Source organism: Aotus nancymaae, unplaced genomic scaffold, assembly GCF_030222135.1.
Source record: "Aotus nancymaae isolate 86718 unplaced genomic scaffold, 86718_ANA_hifiasm-v0.15.2.pri h1tg000075l, whole genome shotgun sequence".
NCBI classification, from domain to species: Eukaryota; Metazoa; Chordata; class Mammalia; order Primates; family Aotidae; genus Aotus; species Aotus nancymaae.
The window spans coordinates 5,188,715-5,213,262 of NW_026988490.1; the positions used below are offsets into that span (position 1 = coordinate 5,188,715).

Consider the following 24,548-nt stretch of genomic DNA (forward strand, 5'->3'; position numbering starts at 1 on the left):
CTAGGCCCTCCCTTCCGGTTGAGCCACCCTCTCCCTCCCCTCCCTCCTGCCCCTTCCTTCCCCCACCCTCCCCCATCAAGCTAAGGCCCAGCAAGATCAGCACTGGGGGAGAAGTCTTTGCTTTGAGGCACCTGATGGCCTGAGGGTCCGAGAGTTGAGAGCCCCACCCTTGGGGATTGGCACCAGAGAGCCTGCCCTGTCCCTCTACTGACTACAATGCTGCATTTTCTTCCTCTTAGAGAAGAAGGGGTCACCCTTTCTCTTTTTAGACTGCGAGGGGCCACCCAGCCCCCAAGCCAGGGACTGCGCCCCAGAGACTCTGAGCCCAGGCCTTAGGTGGGGCATCTGAACAGGGGATGGGCCTCTGAAGAGAGCTCGCTTCTTGGACTTGGTGGCAGGAGCGGGTGCTGGGCTGAGGTCTCTTCTCTTTACAGATTGGGACTGAAGAGCTCCCTGGGGTTCCCGCCCTTCTAGGCTGAGAAGGCCCGAGGCAGGGACAGGGCTCTGGGACAGCTTCCAGGGCCGCAGCCTGTAGTTGGTACCCACGGCAGAAACTATGCCAGGGATTTCCCTCCCCTCCTCACTTGACCCCTTAGACAGCCTGCGTGACTCCTGACAGCAGAGGCTCCAGGGAGACCCCAGGTGTCCTTGGTCCCCACACCTGGGCAGGTGGGTCTATGGTCCTGGGGAGGAGAGTCTGGCCGGGCAGCCCTCAGCCAGCGGGAATCCAGTCTCTCCAAAACCGCAACAGGGTTTATGGACCTGACCATCCCAGTGCGCACCCTGCCTCGTCCCTGAGGGTCCCGGGAAGCCCTCTGGGGGGTGGGTCTGTGATCCTGGGAAGGAGAGTTTGGCCGGGCAGCCCTCGGCCTGTGAGAATCCAGCCTCTCCAAAAGCACAACAGGGTTTTTGGACCTGGCCATCCCAGTGCACACACTGCCTTGTCTCTGAGCGTCCCGGGCAGCCGTCTGGGGTGGGCAGGCCAGGCACATCTCTCTCTGCTCCTTGGCCCGCTGCAGACTTAGAAGAGATTGAGTCCAGCTGGGTGGTGCCATGACTAGGGACTGCCCTCTCACACCGTTCCTCCTTCAAGGATAGGAGGTGCTTCTCTGCTACCTGCGGGAGTAAAGGGGGCACTTACTGGCTCTGCCTCAAGTGTGAACAGGGCCCAGGGTGGTGAAGACCAAGGCGCTTGGGCGGCAGGCAGGGAAGCCTGAGGCAGCTGGGCTTCCTGTCAAAGACAGAGGGTGTGGCTCCGCTGGGCATCCCGCTGGGCCTCACTGCAGTTTGCATCCTGACTCCCCTCCCTGGCTCCTCTCCATCCTACTCCATCTGAACCCGCACCTCCCCGCCTCGGAGTGGCTCCCCAAGAAGCCGAGCATCCCCCGCAGGGTGGGGTGGACAATCAGGTGGGGCTTATGTGCCGGGTCCCTCCTGCCCCCAGGGTACCTGGGTTCCCCTCCCTCCCTGCTCTACCTGGGCAAGGGTGAGTCCTTCCTCCTGCTCCAGCTCCTGGCTTAGGGCCAAGAAATCCATGTGTGGATCTGGGGAAAGCAATTCTTCCAGGAATCGGGGGTGAATGACGGCCTCCACCTGGAAACAGAAGGGAGACGGTGTGAGCTTCCCGGGCAGGGAGTAACCTGGAGCCAAGGACACCTGGAGGAGATGCAGAAAGCAGTGAGCGCCCCGTCCCCACCCTTCTGGAGCTGTCTCATATCATGGCGACCACAGCTACACACACAGACCATAGACCTGGTAGCGTACACACATGCAGACAGAGACACACAAACCACACACAGACACACAAAGAGACCCACATATGGCACAGGAAAATGGACACAAGTAATTTCCACACTCCACACTCACGCCCACACAGACACAGAGTAACCGATCACAGACACAAAGACACAGACACAATCACATACGCAGACAGTCAAATCGATGGCAACACACACAGCCATCTACTGCGGAGGAGCTAAGGAACAGAGCTTAATTCCAAGGACCTGTGAGTGCCACCCCCTCGAATTCTGCAGACTCCAGCACTTGAGGCTAGCCCACCTTGGTGATGAAGTCTTTCTGGGAACACAGATTGTCAGCATAGCTCAGGACACCTGGGTCTAGAAGCATCCCGTCCCCTTCCTGCTTCACTTCGCCCTCTTCCCATTCTCCGTTGAGCTCCCCCATGGCCCCAACGGGAGGCCCCAGCAGCTCCTGTACGATGTCCACATACTCCTGCACCACTTCAGGGGGGATCTCCTCGGGGGCCTTGGTCTCCGCTGGCTGCTGCGGCCTGGGTGATGTCAGGTGGGCCTTGGTCTCCGCTGGCCGCTGGGGCCTGGGTGGTGGCAGGCAGGCAGGTGGGGCCTTGGGGCCGGCCTTGCTGGGAAGGTACACTGAGGCAGGGAGGGAGGAGGATGGGCGTGGTGAGGGCTGCTCCTCCTGCCTGCATCACACAGGGGAGGGCAGGGCTCAGGGAGCTGAAGTGGGTCCCAGCTGGGTCAGGACCACCTAAACCACAGCGCCCCTGGAAGAGACGCCACAGGAGGGGCACATGTGAGACAGCATCCTTTTGGAGGAAGCTTGGAGTCACTGATATGCTGAGTACTCCACCCGCTCATCCCTGCTTCCTGAGCAGATTGTTGAGTTTTGGAATGGCGAGGGGAGAGAGTAGCTAGGAAACCTGACCAGGTGAATACCCACTTGATGAGCACGGGCCGCCCAGCCCCCCAGCTCCCCTGAGCTGTCTTGTTGGAAGGAACAAATCCCTCTCTTGAAGGGAGGCATGGGGTGTGGGGACAGTGGCCTCCCTCGGCCCCTCTGGACTTTGCCGTGGCTCCTGTGGGAATGTGGGAAGCCATACCTGGCTGCTTGACCACCTCAGGGGCCGACGGTCCCTGAGGTTCAAGCCTCGGCAGGGCTGGAGGAGGCAGGCACTGGGGCCCCTTCATCCACTGCGACTTCTGAATCTGCATCTCCTCCTCAGCCTCAAACTCCAGGAACCTGGGGTGAAGAAGGTGTAGGCCATCCTGAGAGGGTCCAGGCCCTCTGCCCCCAGGACCAGGCAGCAGCCGATGGCAGGGATGGGAAGGCATGCCTCAGGCAGGCTGTCCAGGCCCTCCTTGGGGCCCATCCCCCAGTCCCAGAGGGAACTACTCCCAGAGTTCTGGGCTCTCCCTCCCTCACCCGGCCCCTGCAGAGCCCATGGCATCAACAGGGCTTTCTGACTTAAGTCAGGGCCACGAGGCCCAGGAGGGCACCAGGGGTGGGGTTTATGGCAGAAGGCGTCCATGATGTTGCCCAGTTGCATGAGTCCTGAGGTTGGGACTGTGGGTCCCTGAAGGATAACCCAGGAAGATGAAGCGTGGGAGACCCCGGTCGGGAGGAAGCAAAAGCTGGGTGCAAAAGACAGGGCCCCTTTCCCCTGAGGCTGCTGTCTTTCTGTCTTAAGGGAAGGGACTACGAGGAGCAAAGGCAGGCAGGCCAGAGATGGGTCTCATGGTGTCCTGGACGCAGGTCTCCCCTGACCCAGCGCAGGTTTCTCCAATCCTGGCCAGGCTGGGATGGGCGAAAACCGACTTCTGGCCACTGCTGTGAGGAGAGTGCACCCCGCTCTGTCTATAGTCCCCAGCGCCCCTTCTCCCCATCCTCACAGCTGGCAGTGATCTCCTTTGGGCTGTGATGCTGGCTCCTCCGTCCCTGACCCTTAGTGTCTGGCAGGGGTTGGCCCGAGGCCAAGCAGGGCGTGGCTTCCCACCAGGGCCGGATAGAGACCCCAGAGCACTCCAGGAGGGAGGAGCAGCTTCCTGAGGGAGCCAGGGGCCCAGGAGGGCCTTCGTTTGTCCACACCCTCCTCATGCTCCACACTGAGAAGCCACCATGGCCATCCGGCTTCTGTCACCCTCTGTCACCCTGCCATGTGGGCTCTGCCCCTGCACCCCAGACTCACTTTCCCGCCATCTAGTAGAAGATCATCCGGTCAAACGTGCTCGTGTGCTGCCATTCCTGCACGGCTCGCCACAGTCCCTCCTCCAGGATCATGGTGGGCTTCCGCCGGGCCAGGGATCTGAGAACTGGGCTGTAAGGCAGTGCAGTCAGTCCCAGTCCATAAGCCCACCCTCCGTCCCAAGCCCACTGGTCCCAACACCCGGCCCCTGTCCCCCCCACACATGTCCTGCCATCTGTCCCTGTCCTGTTCTCCCCCACGTGGGCAGGATATGCCCCCAAGATCAGTCATCAACACAAGCCACCGGCTGGTCTCTCCAACTGCCCCTCGAGTCCTCAGTGTTACAGTGTTGACAAATGAACTCAGTACTATGTGTGAAACATGAGTGTCCCCGGCATTCCTGTGCTGAAGCCCTAATCCGTCCATGGTGTGTCAGTTCTTGGAGTTAATCGGGGTTAGAGCAGGTCATGAGGGTGAGTTCCCATCATGGCATCCGAGCCCCGATAAGGGCAGTAGGAGACACCAGGGCTCTCCCTCTCACCCGCAAGAGGACACAGCCAGAGGCAGCCCTCTCCACCCAGGACACCAATATGCTGTTGCTTTGATCTGGTACTTCCGATCTCTGGAACTGGGAGACGTGAGCGTGTCCTGATAAAGCACCCAGTCTATAGGATTAGTTATGGCGGAGCCCGAGCTGACTGAGACAGCGCACCCACAGAATGACCGGGGAGCGAGGGTTAACATGCAGGTTCCAAGGCCCCAGGACTGAGCATTTAACCAGCTTCCTGGAGACTCTGGAGCAAGGCGGCCCCTGGGGATGCAGCCTCAGAGTCCTGGAGACGAGTAGAAACCAGAACTAAAGCAGAACGGCGTCGAAGCCCACTCCACGCCAAGCCTGTGAGCCTGGGGCAACTCTACTCCACGAATCAGGGTCCCCAGTGCACTGGGACTCGGCTCCAAGGGAGAATGCAACCAGTTCCAGGATGCAGGGGCAGCAAGATTTTTTGGGACAAAGATGGGGCCTCCTTACACCTACACCCTGGGCAGGGGACTTGCCTAGGGGAGTGGCCAGTGTGTTGCCTGGTGGATGTGCTCAAGCTCCCGTGGAGTACGGGTTTGCTCATCAGCGGGGGACACAGGATCACGGAGGCACCGCAGGATGGAGAGAGGCAGAACTGGGACTGAATCGACAAACTCTCAGATGCTGGCATTGCTGCCTCAGTCACCACAGTCCGTGGCCCTGGGCTGCTGGGCTCGTGGTGCCCTCAGAGTCATCACTGGAGCCCGTGGCTTTGGGGAACACTGTCCTAGATAGCCTAGTCCTGATAACGATAGCAGTAGGGACAGTAATCATTAACAGTTATCATGTAACGTGTCCCAGCATGTGCCGGGCACTGTGCTGTGTGCCTCATGTGTGAGCTCAAGTCACCTCTTCACCATCCTCTGAATGAAGGAACGTCGTCCCTTTTTCTAGAAGGGATCGAGGGCAAAGCTGCAAATACCTGCCCAGTAAGGATTGGCTGGACTCACGGGACAGTGAGGGGCAGGTGAGATGAGGGCCCTGAGAGTCTGTCCTGAGCGGCAGCCAGATGAATGTTGCCGAAAATGTGCCCTTCCATAGCTCAACCTGTCGCCTTCAAGACTACCCTGCAAGCTCCCCTGAACAGCGTGACCTTCCGTCCATCCAGCAGCCTCTTTATGGGTGAGCTTCAGGGTGAGCTCCGGTGCCCCGAGGACACTCACATGAAGAAACAGGAAAGCGCTTCCGTGTTCGGACTCTGGGGAAGGTGCCTCCGGGCCAGGGGCTTGTAGTGCTGCCAGAGTCGGAAGTTCTCATACACGCTCTGGGGGTTGCAGGAGTTGTCCGGCGGGGCCTTCGCCTGGGAGGGAGCCAGGCTGCCCTCTCCATGAACCCCTTGTGACCATGGACGAGCATTCCCTGGAGCCATGATGGGGCCCAGCTGGGGAGCAGGTGGTGGTGCTGGAGGAGGAAGGCCCTGGGACCAGCCTCCGTCACAGGCCTGGGTGCCCCCAATGATGTGGGCAGCCATAGCGGGCACCACAGGGACAGCCGCCAGGGGTGAGGGAAGTGGACATGCCACTCCCTCACAGATGGCACCTGGAGCCTGCCAGACGAGGGGAGCCTGAGGTAGGACCAAGGTCTGTGCCTGAGGGGCCTTCACAGGCCCCACTTCTGTCTTCATCTGGACAAGGACGTTGGAAGCCTCGGCCCAATTCAGGCCTTGGCCATCCTGTCCTGCCACCAGAGGGGTCCTGGGGAAGGCAGACAGCACCGGAGGGCCGCCTGGAGGAACCACTGCCGTCACGAGTTGCGGCCCATCTGCTGGGCCAGGAGCAGGTGTGGCAAAGGACAGAGCCGTGAACACTGGCATGGAGGCGCCAGGGTTCTTGGTGACACCCGGTTCCAGCTCTGGGCATGCTGTGGAGATGAAGGAAAGAGGTGAATGAGCTGGGGTCTCCAGGTCTGCCCTAGTCACTGGGGAATCAGAGGGGTGTCGTACAACTGAGGGCATGTGACAGGGAAACTGCAGCTTGCAAGTGTCCCTGATTGTGCATCGCATGCTCTGTTCCTCCGTAGGAGGGTCCCTTCACTAGAGAGCCTGGCAGTTAACCCAGATTGCACCACTGCATTCTAGCCTGGGTGACAGAGCAAGACTCCGTCTTGAAAAAGAAACAATGAAAGAAAACCACTGGATGGAAATCTCTCCCAAGCCAGCACCCTGTGAGCCCTGAAGAGAACCCATACGCATCACACCCAGTGTGCAAGTGATTGTTCTGGCACCATGCCCAGCAAGTGCTAAATATGGGTCAGAGTCAGGCGACACTTTCCTCAGTGCTCGGTGGTCCTGGCTGCCACTCAGGAAGCTCCGTTGCCAGGGAGCAGGTCTGAGAAGCAGTGGTGGAGTTCCCTGAGATACTGTCATTGCACAGCCAGCAAGAGCGGCACACGATTAGAGCACAGCCAGCAAGCGGTGAGCAGTGGGGCTGTCGGGGGGGAGGGGGGGGTGTCTGGAGATTTTCACAGCTGCTGGTCACGTTACGGTAGGTCGTGGGACAACGAGCCCATCTCTGGTCCTTTTCCTTTGAGCTCCCAATAACTGAATAGAGTGACCAACCAAGAACCAGAGGTTCTTGGGCCACAGGCCAGGTGTGGCAAAGTTGTCTGGAGCTCATCCCTGTTCGCTAGGACTTCATGCAGTCTCCAGTCAAGGGGAACAGGGATACAGCACATGCACTTCATCAGTCAGGACACACATCCTAACTTGAATAATAATAATAAGAGGACCATCTTCCTCTTTGTGTGCTACTCTCCTTCCTCTACTGAAAAGGAAAGCAGTCTTTCCAGACCTTTCCACTGAGAACCAGCAAGAGTCCACACCTGTCCCCTGTTCATGAGGTAGTAGACATGGAATAGAGGCAAATTGTTGATCTCCACAGAAACACAAAGTGCAGAGGACAGGCCGTGAGCTAGCAGACAAGAGGAAGTGGGTCTGAAGACCTGCGCTTCCACAAAAGGACGAACAATTCAGAACAACCTGGGAAGCCCAGGCCGTGTTGCCTGAACTTCCCCACTGCCCCCACCCCTGTTAAAGCCAACAGCTACCTGAACTGACTGAGAAGCCACCTCTGGGGAGCGAGCTGAGAGGCTGCGGCAGTTACAGTAGCCCCAGGCTCGCCCACCCAGAGGCTGTCACTGCATGCTCTGTCCCAGCCATCACACCCAACAGTCGTCTCTGGCTGAGACGACTTCTCCTCACTCCTCCCTAAGATCTAGAAAAGTCCAGTCCAAATCCCTCTGAACACTATGGAAGGGCACCGTCCAGGTGCCCGAAGACATAACACAGGGCTCAGGCTTGCCCGCCATCTTCATTGGGCCACCGGCACAACACGATCCCACCACTCCCTACAAACACACGGTGACGTGACCTGTCCCCCTCTAGAAAGAATCAGTACATCCACTCCATCCTTTCCCCTACACGGTGTATTCCCCCAGGCATCTTGGTCCACCTCCAAGGAGCCGTCCTCCCTAACCACAGACTCAGGGTGCCATGGCCCTCTCCAGGTGTGATGTCTTTGGGGACATCCAGTGCTCCCTCTGTCCTCGACACTAGCCCTATCAGCTGTCCCTGGGGCAGTGTCAAATTTGAATTCCCAAGGATTTGAAACGTGACAGAGACTTGGATAATGCCCCTGTCCCTACAGACTCACCTCCATTTGAAGCCATCCCCTCAGGCTGGGTGCTGATCACCGCTGTCTGACAGTTTCCACGATGAGAAAAGTCAAGAGCAGGACCCAGAGAGTGACCTGCCTCAACAGATTCTCCTGAGTTCAGGTAGGTCCGGTAAAATTTGAAAGTAAAGCAGTTTAGAACTTAGGACCCCAGACATTCTGCAGAGGGGGAGGGGCAGTGCAGCAGGTACTGGAAGGGGTGGGGGACATTCTGTGAAGGGCTCCAGCCAATAGGAAAGAACTGAGAATCCCTTCCAGCTGGAGGGCAGCAGCGCAGACTGTGTGCACCTCTTCAGGCAACTTTTTTTTTTTTTTTTTTCCTTGGGACGGAGTTTCGCTCTTGTTACCCAGGCTGAAGTGCAATGGCACGATCTCGGCTCACTGCAACCTCTGCCTCCTGGGTTCAGGCAATTCTCCTGCCTCAGCCTCCTGAGTAGCTGGGATTACAGGCACGCGCCACCATGTCCAGCTAATTTTCTTTTTGTATTTTTAGTAGAGACGGGGTTTCACCATGTTGACCGGGACGGTCTCCATATCTTGACCTCGTGATCCACCCGCCTCGACCTCCCAAAGTGCTGGCATTACAGGCGTGAGCACCTGCACCCAGCTAAGAGCACTAATTCCTAACTCCCCCTGTGTTTGGGGCCCAAGGTGGGTTTGCAGTTTGAAGTCTGCTGAGGTGAGCCTCTTCTCTAGGAGATGGGGGCTCCTTCCCTTCATCCACATCCCATTTCTTTTTTTTTTTTTTTTTTTTTTTTTTGTCAGCCAGGCTGGAATGCAGTGACGTGATCTCAGCTCACTGCAACCTCCGCCTTCCGGCTTCAAATGATTCTCCTCCCTCAGCCTCCCAAGAAGCTGGGATCACAGGCATGTGCCACGATGCCCGGCTACATTTTGTAGTTCACTAGTGAGACGAAGTTTCACCATGTTGGCCAGACTGGTCTTGAACTCCTAACCTCAGGCCTTGGCCTCTGAAAGTGCTGGGATTACAGGCGTGAGCCACTATGCCCTGCCCCTCTGGGTCCCATTTCTGAGAGGAGACCCCAGGTCCATCTGGAACATTCCTCAGATCTGAAACTGTCAACAGGCTAATTTAGTCCTTAAAAATCTTACATAATACCAAGCACAGTGGCTCACGCCTGTAATCCCAGCACTATGGGAGGCCAAGATGGGTGGATCACCTGATGTCGGAAGTTGAAGACCAGCCTGGCCAACATGGTGAAACCTCTTTCTACCAAACATACAAAAATTAGCTGGGCGTGGTTGCGTGTGCCTGTAATCCTAGCTACTTGGGAAGCTGAGGCAGGAGAATCGCCTGAACCTGAAGGCAGAGGTTGCAGTGAGCTGAGATTGCGCCACTGCACTCCAGCCTGGGCAACAGAGCAAGACTGCATCTCTAAAAGAAAGAAAGAAAGAAAGAAAAAAAAAAGTAGGAACAGAATGGCAATTTTCCTGCTGATGGGACAATATCCAGACTCAAATGTGGCTACAGAAGCCATCTTCCTCCTAACTGTTGAAAGCAGAGCTCTCCCATCAGAGAAGTAGCTTAGAGCCTGATTTAATTTAATTTAATTTAATTTAATTTTATAGGGACGGGTTTCTCCATGTTGGTTAGGTCGGTCTTGAACTCCCGACCTCAGGTAATCTGCCTACCTCGGCATCACAAAATGCTGGGATTACAGGTGTGCGCTACCATGCCTGGCCTTATTTAATTTTATTTTTTTATTTTATTATATTTTTTTTAAATAAATTTTTTAGGGGCTTTCCGGCAAAAAAACAGAAAGGCTGCTAGACAAATTCTAAAAGAGCTGTAACACTTTTTATTTTATTTTGAGACAGAATCTCACTCTGTCCCCCAGGCTGGAGTGCAGTGGTGCAATCTCGGCTCACTGCAACCTCCGCCTCCCTGGTTCAAGGCATTCTCCTGCCTCAGCCTCCCGAGTAGCAGGGTCTACAGGTGCCCGCCACCACGCCTGGCTAATTTTCCTACTTTTAGTAGAGACGGGGTTTCACCATGTTGGCCAGGCTGGTCTCGAACTCTTGAGCTCGTGATCCGCCCACCACGGCCTCCCAAGGTGCTGGGATGACAGGCATGAGCCACGGCGCGGCCAGACCCTCCGGTTTAACGGTATGAGAGGGGAATGAAGGGGATGGCAGAGGACTGGCGATGTGTGTTATGAAGAGGATTTCTGTTTCCACTAGGTGGTGCTGTTGGCTTAGGAATACCACGCGCTGGTCAGAGCATGAGCAAGTTTAGGTGAAATGACCGGGACGCAGGTGGAGTGGTTTTAAGGAGCAGAGTTGATTAGGCCAGAAAGAAGGAGGGGAGAAGAAAAGAGCTCCTGGCTACAGAGGCATAGGGGGATTCTGATAACGAGAAACCCTGTCCAGGTGCGCTGCCTCACGCCTGTCATCCCAGCACTTTGGGATGCTGAGGTGGGTAGATCACCCGAGGTCACGAGTTCAAGACCAGCCTGGCCAACATGGTGCAAAACCTCGTTTCTACTAAAAATACAAAAAAAAAATATAGCCTGGTGTGGTGGTGTGCACCTGTAATCCCAGCTACTTGGGAGGCTGAGACAGGAGGATCGCTGGAACCCAAGATCGTGCCACTGCACTCCAGCCTGGGCAACACAGCGAGACGTCATCTCAAAACAGAACAAAACACAAAAACGTGTTTTCCATGTTTTTTTTTTTTTTTTGAGACAGAGTCTCACTCCATCACCAGGCGCCAGGCTGGAGTACAGTGGTGTGACCTTGGCTCACTGAAACTTCTGCCTCCCGGGTTCAAGCAATTCTGCCTCAGCCTCCTGAGTAGCTGGGAAAACAGGTGCTCACCACCAGGCCCAGCTAAGTTTTTTGTATTTTCACTAGAGACGGGGTTTCACCATGTTGGCCAGGCTGGTCTTGACCTCTTGACCTCATGATCCGCCCGCCTCGGCCTCGCAGAGTGCTGGGATTACAGGCGTGAGGCACCGTGCCTGGCCTTGTTTCCTTGTTTTATAAGCCTGGGAACCTTCATCAGAGAGATTTCCCACACCAGGGCTCGATACCCCAACAGATGGAGGCGGAGCCCCTGTGGGGGCCAGGCTGGGAGGTGCAGGACCTGGGCCCCCCCAGGCAGTGCGTTACGTGGCTCTGACACACCCAGAACTTAGGCCCCCGTGCCTGGTAGACCCCACAGCTGGGAGACCCCACGGAATCACCTGTGGGGACCTTTTCACTGTCCTAGGCTGGAGGGTTTAATGTATGATCTCAGGGTGGGGGCTCCCCAGAAGGCAAGAGACATGCTGCAGTCACCCCAGGAAAGAGGCTTTGTGAACTCCTTGTTGGGGTGGGGGTTGCCCTGGGTGGCTCTGGACCTCCTGTTTCTCTCTCTCTCTCTCTCTCTCTCTCTGTCTGTCTGTCTGTCTCTCTCTCTTTCTCTCTCTCCCTCTCTCTCCTCTCTCTCTCTTTCGGTTCCATATGCATGGAAAGAAAGGGAACTCTTCTGCTACACTGTTGGGTTCTGCAACCGGGACCCTGCAAATTAAACTGTGGGAAGGAAAAAAGAATTCCTCCTCAAAGTTTTGTTTCTTGTTTAGGAAAGATTCATAAATGTTAGGAATAATCGTTTTAAACACTTCCTTCAAAAGCCTTCTTGCCTTTTTACTAGAAGCCCTATCCTAAGTAGCTGTTAGACATGCCGTGCTCACAGGCACGTAGTACATTCTATGTCCTTGTATTTTAACGGAGATATCTGTGCTGGACGTGCTCACAGGCATGTCCCTGCTCTGCATGGCTTTCACCTGTTTAGAAAAGTCTTAAGTTATCAGCCAGTCGGGTTTTAGTTTAGATGGTGAGGTCTGGCTCCAGCCAACGGAGATGAGACACAGCAGTAAGGACGACCCCAAATGTGTCAGGGAGAGATGTGTATGTTTTCCTTTGTTCATTGTACTCTTCGTGCCACAATGGCTAGTGGGAGTACCCTTTCTGCAGGAACTTAGCTAATTTTTGCATTTTTAGTAGAGATGGGGTTTCAACATGTTGGCCAGGCTGGTCTTGAACTCCTAGCTTCGTGATCCGCCCGCCTCGGCCTCCCAAAGTGCTAGGATGACAGACAGGAGCCACTGTGCCTGCCAACAGCACAAATTTCACCACGGAAAACCTCTTTTCCTCTTCTTCTTCCTCAGGTTGCTTCCCAGGGTTCACCTCTGATGGTCGGTCAGGCGAGTGCTTCCAGCAGCTTCTCAGGCCTGCGCTGCAGAAATGCGAATGAGGACTGGATGTCGGCACTGTGTCCCCAGCTCTGGGATGTGCCCCTCCACCACCTCTCCATCCCAGGTGAGGGTGGGAGGGGCAGGGGCTATTGCCCCTGTGTTCCCCAGTGGAGGTGCCAGCTGTAGGAGCAATCCTGGGTGTAGGGAAATCCCACAAAGCCCGCTGATGCGGACACACATATATGCACAGTGCACACGTGCGCGTATACATACACACATAGGCATGGGTGTGCACACACATACACACGTGCACACAGGTACTCACGTATACACGCACACACGCAGGTATGCACACACATGCACATGTGCACATATGTACATGCACACGTATACACACACAGACACAGGCTCATGTGCATAGAAGAATGCACACATGAGCACACATGTATACACATGTATATACACACAGATAGGTGTGCACATATGCACACATATATATACACATACACATATGCACATAGGCATGAGTATCCGAACACATGCATGCAAGTACACGCACATATGCATGCCTGTGCTCATGTACATATGCACACACACAAGTATGCACACATGCTCATAAGTACACAAGCACACACATGTACATGTGCATCGAATGAGCACATATGTATACACATGTATGTACTCACATGTATATCCACACAGGTACACATGCACACATGTATACACACAGGCACACATAAACAGGTACACATGTACACATACACACATTTATACATAGCATGCACAGGCACACATAGGTATGCACAAACATGCACATGTGCACATAGGCACACGCCCACACATGCATATACACACATGCCCACGCATATACACACATACACGTGTGTACTGTGTGGGTCTGTTCTCACGCTGCTAATAAAGGCATACCTGCAGCCAGGCATGGTGGATCCCAGCCTGTCATCCCAGCACTTTGGGAGGCTGAGGCGGGTGGATCACCTGAGGTCAGGAGTTTGAGACCAGCCTGATCAACGTGGAGAAACCCCATCTCTACTAAAAACACAAAATTAACTAGGTGTGGTGGCCCATGCCTGTAATCCCAGCTACTCGGGAGACTGAGGCAGGAGAATCACTTCAACCCGGGAGGCGGAGGTTGTGATGAGCCAAGATTGCCCCATTGCACTCCAGCCTGGTCAACAAGAGCAAAACTCCATCTCAAACTAATAATTCCTTATTCTCGCATTGCCACCCCAGTCTCAGTCAACCACAAATCCACATTGTGTCACTGTGGATTTCTCTGTTCTCCACATTTTATGTTAATGTAATCTTAGGATATGTGGTCTTTCATATCTGGCTTCTTAACATCCTCAGGGTTCATCCACGTTGCAGCCTATGTCAGAGCCTCGTTCCTTTTTCATGGCTGAGTAATGTTCCACAGCACGAGGGGACAACACTGTTTATCTACTCATCCGTCAACAGACACCTGGACTGTTTCCACGTTTTCCCTACAGCTGAAGGTGTGGTCCATCTGTGCAATGTTTACGCTGGGGGCTTTAACCATAGGCATTGAGGGTCAGAAATTAAAAATACATTCAGGCCCGGCGCGGTGGCTCACACCTCTAATCCCCGCACTTTGGGAGGCTGAGGCGGGAGGATCACTTGAGCCCAGGAGTTTGAGACCAGCCTGGGCAACATAGTGAGACTCTATCTCTGCGAATATACTTGTATGTATTTATATGTATATATTTATAGGTGTGTTTATGTATATATATTTACATATGTTATTTACATATAATTATATATGTATCTTATATGTTTATATATGTATATTTGCATGTTATATGCCGATAGCATGCATATTTATATACACGTTTACATATTATATGTATATATGTTCCCACATTCACGTACATATATTTGTATGTTATATGTACATGTATTCATATATATTTATGTTACGTATACATATATTCAAATATATTTATATACATATATTTAACATACGTTTATATGTATTTAAATGTATATATATATTTAAGAAATAACACCTATGTTTCACAGGCAGGAAATGGAGGTGCCCAGCCCTTGGTCAGACTGCACAAAGGTCCCCCTAAAGGTCTGTGTTTCCTGCGGCCACCGTAACCAGTGACCACACATTATGAGGCCACAAACGACCGAAATTTACTCTCTCCCACCTCTGGATACAGGAGTCTGACATCAAGTTGTGGGCAGGACCACACCCCCTCCTGAGGCTCTGGTGGGAGGCTGCTCCCCTCCTCTCACAGCTCCTGGGGGCTCCAGGTGTCCTGGGCTCGTGGCCCCATCACTCCAGCTCTGCGTCCATCTTCATGAGGTCTTCTCTGTGTCTCTGTTTCCTCCTGTTTTTTTTTTTTTGAGACAGAGTTTTGCTCTGTCACCCAGGTTGCAGTGCAATGGTGCGATCTCAGCTCCCTGCGACCACCCCGTCCTGGGTTCAAGTGATTCTCCTGCCTCAGCCCCCTGAGTAGCTGGGACTGCAGGCACCCGCCACCACGTCCAGCGAATTTTTGTACTTTTAATAGAGATGGGGTTTCACCATGTTGGTCAGGATGGTCTCAATCTCTCGACCTTGTGATCCACCTGCCTCGGTCTCCCAGAGTGCTGGGATTACAGGTGTGAGCCACCGCGCCCAGGCTGTCTGTCTCTGGATTTGTGACGTGCCCTACTCAAGCATGACCTCACTTGAACTTAATGACATCCCAGGAGACCCTGTTTCCATACAGGTCTTGTCCTGAGGTTCCAGTAGACGTGAGTTTCTGGGGACAGCATCCACCCAGCCCCGCCATGCCTGTGCCTGCGCTGTAAACATGATGCTGAGGGATGCACAGCGGGTGGCGGGGATGGGGCGGATGGGTGACGTGCCTGCGTGTGCTCTGCCCGCAGGGAGCTACGACACCATGACGTACTGACTCAACAAGAAGTCACCCATTTCCCAGGAGGAGTCCCGGCTGCTGCAGCTGCTCAACAAGGCGTTCCCCTGCATCACGCGCACCGTGGTGCTGAAATGGTCCGTCACCCAGGTAGGCTCTGCACCCCATGATGCTGATGTGCTCCCTGTCCCAGGTAGGGACTGAGTGATGCTGACATGGCCCCTCTCCCAGATAGGGTATGAGTGATGCTGACACAGTCCCTCTCCCAGGTAGGATGTGAGTGATGCTGAGATGCTCCCTCTCCCAGGTAGGGTGTAAGTGATGCTGATATGATCCCTGCCCCACGTAGAGTGTCAGTGATGCTTAGATGCTCCCTGTCACAGGTAGGGTGTCAGTGATGCTGAGATTCTCCCTGTCCCAGGTAGTGTGTCAGTGATGCTGAGATGCTCCCTGTCCCAGGTAGGGTGTCAGTGTTGCTGAGATGCTCCCTGACCCAGGTCGGGACTTTGTGATGCTGACATAGTCCGTCTCCCAGGTAGGGTGTGAGTGATATTGAGATACTCCCTGTCCCAAGGAGGGACTGAGTGATGCTGCCACAGTCCCTGTCCCAGGTAGGGTGTGAGTAATGCTGAGATGGTCCCTGTCCTAGGTAGGGTGTGAGTGATATTGAGATGCTCCTTGTCCCAGGTAGGGTGTCAGTGATGCTGAGATGCTCCCTGTCCCACGTAGGGTGTCAGTGATGCTGAGATTCTCCCTGTCCCAGGTAGTGTGTCAGTGATTCTTAGATGCTCCCTGCCCCACATAGGGTGTCAGTGATGCTGACATGGTCCCTCTCCCAGGTAGGGTGTCAGTGATGCTGACATGGTCCCTCTCCCATGTAGGGTGTCACTGATACTGAGGTGTTCCCTGTCCCAGGTAGGGACTGAGTGATGCTGACATGGTTCCTCTCCCAGGTAGGGTGCCAGTGATACTGAGATGCTCCCTCTCACAGGTAGGGTGTGAGTGATGCTGAGATGCTCCCTGCCCCAGGTAGGGTGTCAGTGGTGCTGAGATGCTCCCTGTCCCAGGTAGGGTGTCAGTGATACTGACATGGTCCTTCTCCCAGGTAGGGTGTGAGTGACGCTGACATGGTTTCTGTCCCAAGTGTGGACTGAGTGATGCTGAGATGCTCACTCTCCCACGAAGGGTGTTAGTGACGCTGATATGCGTAGGATGTGAGTGATGCTGACGTGGTCCCTCTTCCAGGTAGGGTGTGAGTCGTGCTGACATGGTCCCACTCCCAGGTAGGGTGTTAGTGATGCTGTGATGCTCCCTGTCCCAGGTCGGGACTGAGTGATGCTGACATGGTCCCTCTCCCAGGTCGGGTGTGAGTCATGCTGACATGGTCCCTGTCCCAGGTAGGGTGTTAGTGATGCTGTGATGCTCCCTGTCCCAGGTCGGGACTGAGTGATGCTGACATGGTCCCTCTCCCAGGTAGGGTGTGAGTCATGCTGTCATGGTCTCTCTTCCAGGTAGGGTGTCAGTGATGCTGACATGGTCCCTCTCCCAGGTAGGGTGTGAGTGTTGCTGATATTGTCATTACCCAGGTAGGGTCTGCAGCCCGTGATGCCGAAATGCTCCGTCACTCAGGTAAGGTCTGAGTGAGTCCCCAGGAGCTCCGGAGGCAGAGTGTGGCTGCACATTTGCAGGGAGACAGGATTAAACACAGAACCTCTGCCCACCCAGAGCCCCCTCCCCAAAGGAAGAAGAGTGGGTCATCATGTTGCTACGTTGTATTATGTTAAGTTGTTTTCGAGATGGAATTTCGCTCTGTGGCCCAGGCTGGAGTGTAGTGGCTCGATCTCGGCTCACTGCAACCTCCGCCTCCTGGGTTCAAGCAGTTATGTGCCTCAGCCTCCCAAGTAGCCTGGATTGCAGGCGTGCACCACCACACCCAGCTGATTTTTGTATTTTTTAGTAGAGACAGAGTTTCACCATCTTGCCCAGGCTGGTCTCGAAATCCTGACCTCATGATCCACCAACCTCAGCCTCCCAAAGGTCCTGGGATTACAGACATGAGCCACGGCACCTGGCCTCTTTTCTTTCTTGCATTTTTATTTGTTTATTTATTTTTCTTCTGAGATGGAATATTGCTCCGTTCCCCAGGCGGGAGTGCAATGGCACGATCTCAGCTCACTGTAACCTCCGCCTCCCAGGTTCAAGTGGTTCTCTCCTACGTCAGCCTCCTGAGTAGCTGGGACTACAGGTGCCCACCACCATGCCCACCTAGCATTCTTTTGGTATTTTTAGTAGAGATTGGGTTTTAGCATGTTGGCAAGGCTGATTTTGAACTCCTGACCTCATGTGATCCACCCGCCTCGTCCTCCCAAAGTGCCAGGATTACAGATGTGAGCCACTGCACCCAGCCTGCATTTATTTTCTTGGGAATATGGCCTTGTTCTGTCATCCAGGCTGGAGTACATGGTGCGATCAGAGCTCACTGCAGCCTCCACCTTCCCAGTTGACACGATCCTCCTGCCTCAGCCTCCTGAGTAGCTGGGATTATGGGCATGTGCCATCATGCCTGGCTACCTTTCTTTAATTTTTAAATTTTTTTTTTTTTTATACAGACGGAGTTTTGCTATGTTGCCCAGGCTGGTCTCGAACTCCTGACCTCAGGTGATCCTCCAACCTCGGCCTCCCAAAGTGCTGGGATTACAGGCGTGAGTCATGGTACCCGGCCTGTTTTGGCTTTTTAAATTAATATTTTGTGTAGAGGATATAGCACGACACTGTTTCAACTTTTTTGTTTCTTTTGGAGACGGAGTCTCTCTCTGTCTGTAGGCTGGAGTGCCATTGCTCGCTACAGCCTCCGCCTCCTGGGTTCAAGTGATTCTCCTGCCTCAGCCTCCCGAGTATCTGGAATTACAGGCATCCACCACCACACGTGGTTGTTTTTTGTATTTTTGTAGAGACGGGGTTTCTTCATGTTGGCCAGGCTGGTCTTGAACTTCTGACCTCGTGATCCACCCACCTCGGCCTCCCAAAGTGCTGGCATTACAGGCCTGAGGCATCGCACCCAGCCCCTCTTTCACCTTTTTATGTTAATAATTTTGCCACTCCTAGCCACGCATGGAGGTTCATGTCTGTAATCCCAGTACTTTGGGAGGCCGAGGCAGGTGGATCACCTAGGTCAGAAGTTCGAGACCAGCCTGACCAACACGGCGAAACCCCATCTCTATTAAAAATAGAAAAATTAGCCAGGCGTGGTGGCAGGTGCCTGTAATCCCAGCTACTCGGGAGGGTGAGGCAGGAGAATCGCTTGAACCTGGAGGGTGGAGGTTGCAGGGAGCCAAGATCATGCCACTGCAATCCAGCCTGGATGAGAGAGCGAGACTCCATCTGAAGAAAATAAAAGAAACCAGCCTGTGCAACATGTGACAGCCCCTCTGCCCACAGGTGCTGGACATCACGGAGCAGCTGGATGCCGGCGTGCGATACTTAGACTTGCAGATTGCCCTCATGCTGGACGGCTCTGAGAAGAACCTGCAGTTTGTTCACATGGTATACACCATGGCACTGGTGGAGGTACGACCAGGCTGGGGGGATGCCCGGGTAGCGCTCAGGAGGTGGCCGGCCTCCCATGGGGAACCAGACTGCCATGGGGACAGGAGGTTCCTGACCTTTAGTGGGATGACGATGTCAGCTTCAGGGCCAGACAAGAGACCAGGAGTTGCTGACGTCTGCTGATCTGTTAGGAGCACTTACATTTTTTTCTTTTGGAGATGGAGTGTCGCTCTGTCACCCAGGCTGGAGTGCAGTGGCTCAATCTCGGCTCACTACAACCTCCACCCACCAGGTTCAAACGATTCTCCTGCTTCACCCTCCCAAGTACCCGGGATTACAGGCACCCACCACCACACCCGGCTAATTTTCATATTTTTAGTAGAGATGGGGTTTCACCAGGTTGGCCAGGCTGGTCTCGAACTCTTGACCTCAGGTGATCCGCCTGCCTCAGCCTCTCAAAATGCTGGGATTACAGGCGTGAGCCACCACACCTGGCATTCGGGGGGTTCTTGACCGATGTGAATTTCTTCATTTCTTTTTGTTTTCCTTCTACTTTTTTGAGACAGAGTCTTGCTCTGTCGCCCAGGCTGCAGTACAGTGGCGCAATCTCAGCTCACTGCAACGTCTTCCTTCCTCTTCAAGCAATTCTCCTGCCTCAGCCTCTGGAGTAGCTGGGATTATAAGCATGCACCACCACGCCGGGCTAATTTTTTGTATTTTTAGTAGAGATGGGTTTTTACGGTATTAGCCAGGATGGTCTTGATCTCCTGACCTCGTGATCCATCCACGTTGGCCTCCCAAAGTCCTAGGATTATAGGCGTGAGCCACTGTACCTGGCTTACGGGGACTTCTGCACCAATGTGCGTTTCTGAGCTTGCTTGGGTTTCTCCTGCATTTTTCACCAGTTACTTTGGCTACCTCTCGTCCCCCGGGCTTTGTCAGGCTGTCTGCACTTTTTTTTTTGAGACGGAGTCTTGCTCTGTTGCCCAGGCTGGAAAGCAATTGCACCATCTCGGCTCACTGCAACCTCCGCCTCCCGGGTTCAAGCGATTCTTCCGCCTCAGCCTCCCGAGTAGCTGGGATTACAGGTGCCCGCCATCATGCCCAGCTAATTTTTGTATTTTTAATAGAGATGGGGTTTCTCCAGCTTGACCCAGCTGGTCTCAAACTGCTAAGCTCAGGGGATCTGCCCGCCTCGGCCTCCCAAAGTGCCAGGATGACAGGCGTGAGCGTCCGTGTCCAGCCCTCTTGGTCTTTTGCACAACGGAGTCAGTTATCTCCCTGACCCCAGTCCAGGCTTTTTTCAATGTGTTCTGTTCCTGGATGCCAGAGGGGCTTCTAAAATCTGAACGTGAGAAGTCACTGTCCTAAGGCCTGCCTGTGGCTCCCTGTGACACCATGGCAGGCACCCAGAGGCCTCGGTGCAAAGGCATTGTCCCACACCATCCCCCTCACTTACTCTGCACCTGCTGTATCTGACTCATTCCCTGGAGTTTCCAGACATCACAAGTCTGCCTGTGAAGTGGCTTCCGGTCGAGGTGTGCACAGACAAGTGGACATTTGTGCAGAAACACAGACATGCCTGCACACACACACACGTGCATATAGACAGGTGTGTGTGCAGAGACACACGCATGAAGACAGACACACATGTGCACACAGAATCGGGCAGAGAGACCAGGAGCTGAGGCTCACACCTGTGATCCCAGCACTGTGGGAGGCTGAGGCAGGTGGATCACCCCAGGGTGGGAGTTGAAGACCAGCCTGGCCAACATGGCGAAACCCCGTCTCTACTGAAAATACAAAAATTAGCCGGGTGGTGTGGCGCGCACCTGTAGTCCCAGCTACTTGGGAGGCTGAGGCAGGAGAATAGTTTGAACCTGGCGGGGGGAGGTTGCAGTGAGTGGAGATGGCGCCATTGCACTCGAGCCTTGGCGACAGAGCGGGACTCCATCTCAAAAAAAAAATGTGCAAAGACACCCACACAGACACACACATATTCATGCACACACACGTACATGCACACATGTGCACACATCCACATGCTTGCTTTTTTTGAGACAGGGTCTTGCTCTGTCACCCAGGCTGGCATAGGGTGGTGTAATGGTAGCTCACTGCAGCCTCAGCCTCCTGGGCTGAAGCAACCTGCCTGCCTCAGCCTCCTGAGTAGCTGGGACTGCAGGCACACACCACCACACTGGGCTCGTTTTCCAGGTTTTTGTAGAGATGGGCTCTTCTCATGTTGCCCAGGCGGGTCTTAAGCTCCTGGGCTCATGCAGTCCTCCCACCTCTGGCCTCCCACAGTCCTCCCGCCTTGGCCTCCCACAGTGCTGGGATTGTAGGTGTGACCACTAGCACCCAGACCAGCTCCCCCTTTCTCCACTTGCTCTGCCCCCTACGCTGGCCCCTTCCTGCGCTGCCCACCTCCTCCTTCCCCCGCAGAGCTTGGTAGGGTTCCTGGACTTTTTGTTTTTTAGAGACAGTCTTTCTCTTTTGCCAGGCTGGGGTGCAATGGCGCCATCTCGGCTCACTGCAGCCTCCGCCTCCCACTTCAAGAGATTCTCCTGCGTCAGCCTCCCAAGTAGCTGGGATTACAGGCACCAGCCACCACGCCCGGCTAATTTTTGTATTTTCAGTAGAGACGGGGTTTCACCATGTTGGCCAGGCTGGTCTCGAACTCCTGACCTCAAGCGATTCGCCTGCCTGGGCCTCCCAAAGTGCTGGGATGACAGGCATGAGCCACTGAGCCGGGCTGAGTTGGCTCACTGCAGCCTCCTGTCTGCAGGAGGATCCACCTGTCTAAGCTTACCAACTACCTCTAGCTTGGACTAGAGGTGTGAACCACCACACCTAATTCTTTAATTCTTCTTTTTTGTAGCCATGTTGCCCAGGCTCTTTTCAAACTCTTGGACTGAAGCCAATTCTCTGGGATCGGCCTCAGCCTCCTCGCAAAGCACTGGGACTGCCACTGTTCTGGCCTCATCTTTTCTCCTTTTTTGAGACAGAGTTTTGCTCTTTTGCCCAAGCTGGAGTGCAGTGGCTTGATCTCGGCTCACTGCAACCTCCGCCTCGTGGGTTCAAGCGATTCTCCTGCCTCGGCCTGCTGAGTAGCTGGGATTACAGGTGCATACCACCATGCCCGGCTAATTTTTGTATTTTTAGTAGAGACAGAGGTTTTGCCGTGTTGGCCAGGATGGCCTTGAACTCCTGACCTTAGGTGATCTGTCCCCCCTCGGCCTCCTGAAGTGCCGGGATTACAGCTATGCTATGAGCCAACGTGCCTGGCCGACATGGCTGGCTGCAGCCTCCACCTCCCAGGTTCAAGCAATTCTCTTGACTCAGCCTCCCAAGTAGCTGGGATTACAGGCGCCCACCACCACACCCAGCTAATTTTTTTGTACGTTTTTAGCATAGACGGGGTTTCGCCATGTTGGCCAGGCTGGTCTTGAACTCCTGACCTCAGGGGATCCGCCCGCCTTGGCCTCCCAAAGCGCTGGAATGACAGGTGTGACCCACAGAGCCCAGCCTTCCCCGAGCTGTGGGACTCATAAAGGACTGTGCCCCGCCCCCTCCCTCCCCGCAGGACACGCTCCCGGAGATCTCAGAGTGGCTGGAGCGGCACCCTCGTGAGTTGGTCATCCTGGCCTGCAGGAACTTCGAGGGGCTGAGTGAGGACCTGCACGAGTACCTGATCTCCTGCATCAAGACCATCTTTGGGGAGATGCTGTGTCCCCGCGGGGTGAGTGACGAGGGAGAAGGATGGCCACAGGTCTCTCCCAGGGCTGGGGGATCCTCACCCTCACCCTGCATTTGCTTACCTGGTACCCCCGGGTGTGGCTGCTGCCGTGATCCCTGCAGCAGGTGGAGTTTGGAACAACAGCAGCTCCCGGCTCTCCTGCAGGCCGACGTGGAGCTGGGGGTGGCTCCTCGTGAGAACTGCTTCCTGTGATGGGTTTAGAAATCTGCATAGCAGAGCCGGACGTGGGGGCTCACACCTGTAATCCCAGCACTTTGGGAGGCCGAGGCGGGCGGATCACAAGGTCAGGAGTTCGAGACCAGCCTGGTCAATACGGTGAAACCCTGTCTCTAAAAATACAAAAATTAGCCGGGCATGGTGGCGGGCACCTGTAATCCCAGCTACTTGGGAGGCTGAGGCAGGAGAATTGCTTGAACCTGGGAGGCAGAGGTTGCAGTGAGCTGAGATTGTGCCGCTGCACTCCAGCCTGGGCGACAGAGTGAGACTCCGTCTCAAGAAAAATCAACAAAAAATTAGGCTGGGCGCAGTGGGTCACGCCTGTCATCCCAGCACTTTGGGAGGCTGAGGCAGGTGGATCACCTGAAGTCAGGAGTTCGAGACCAGCCTGGCCAACGTGATGAAACTCTGCCTCTACTAAAAATACAACAATTGGTCTGGCGTGGTGGCGAGTGCCTGTAGTCCTAGCTACTTGGGAGGCTGAGGCAGGAGAATCGCTTGAACCCGGGAGGCAGAGGTTGCAGTGAGCTGAGATTGTGCCACTGCACTCCAGCTTGGGTGACAGAGCGAGACTCCATCTCAAAATACAACAAAACAGGGGGTTAGTGGAGGGATAACAGGGGGTGGGGGGATTGGGGAGGGATAGCATTAGGAGATACCACGCCATGTGTGTACCTATGTAACAATCCTGCAAGATGTGCACATGTATCCCAGAACTTAAAATAAAATTAAAAACAAAAAGGAAAAATGGCGCGGCGTGGCCAAAAGGGATATGTGAGCAGCATCTTCCTGGCTCCATGAGCACCCCCATCAGGGTCTGTGTTATTTTACCCGGGTTGCAGGCACCCGGGAACCCAGACAGCAGCCTCAGAAGGGCTGAGACGTGAGCTGACCAGCTCCCGCTCTGCAGGCTGCAGGCCACGGTCACCACGTCCTGAAGGCACCCAGAGAGGGTGCCCCGGCCTCCCTACAGGTCTGTTCATGGCTACATGTGTTCCCCCAACCCCCTTGTAAAAAGGTTTTAAATTTTTAAATTTTTTATTTATTTATTTAATTATATATATACATTTTTGAGATGGTGTTTCCCTCTGTCACCAAGGCTGGAGTGCAGTGGCGCAATCTCGGCTCACCGCAACCTCTGCCTCCCAGATTCAAGCGATTCTCCTGCCTCAGCCTCCACAGTAACTGGGATTACGGGCACCTGCCACTGGGCCTGACTAGTTTTTTGTATTTTTAGTAGAGACGAGCTTTCATCATTTTGGCCGCGCTGGTCTTGACCTCCTGACCTTGTGACCCACCTGCCTCAGCCTCCTAAAGTGCTGGGATTACAGGTGTGAGCCACTGCACCCGGCCACAAATTGACTTTTTGAGACCGAGTCTTCCTCTGTCACCCAGGCTGGAGTGCAGTGGTGTGATCTGGGCTCACTGCACCCTCCGCCTCCCAGGTGCAAACGACTCTCCTTCCTCAGCCTCCTGAGTAGCTGGGACCACAGGCACCAAATACCATGCCGGGCCAGTTTTTTTGTTTTGTTTTGTTTTGTTTTTCATTTTTAGTAGAGACGAGGTTTCATCGCGTTCGTCAGATGGGTCTGGAACTCTTGAAGTGAGGCCTGTCCTCCCACTGTGTCATGCTGTGAGATTCACACCTGGACCCAGGGCCTGTCCTCCCACTGTGTCCTGGTGTGATGTGGGACCCTGGACACAGGTCCTGTCCTTCCTCTGTGTCCTAG

General features: G+C 54.5%; 1 non-coding gene and 2 pseudogenes across 1 annotated transcript; 1 reads left to right on the forward strand and 2 right to left on the reverse strand.

Annotated features, from left to right (window-relative positions):
- Positions 1-204: 204 nt before the first annotated feature.
- On the reverse strand, positions 205-8,204 carry LOC135271063 (NUT family member 2G-like; annotated as a pseudogene).
- A 1,746-nt stretch (positions 8,205-9,950) lies between these two features.
- On the reverse strand, positions 9,951-10,013 carry LOC135271142 (U7 small nuclear RNA). Its single transcript, XR_010339251.1, has one exon. It is a non-coding gene; the product is annotated as a U7 small nuclear RNA (small nuclear RNA).
- Positions 10,014-12,390: 2,377 nt separating this feature from the next.
- On the forward strand, positions 12,391-22,794 carry LOC135271080 (PI-PLC X domain-containing protein 1-like; annotated as a pseudogene).
- Positions 22,795-24,548: the final 1,754 nt, after the last annotated feature.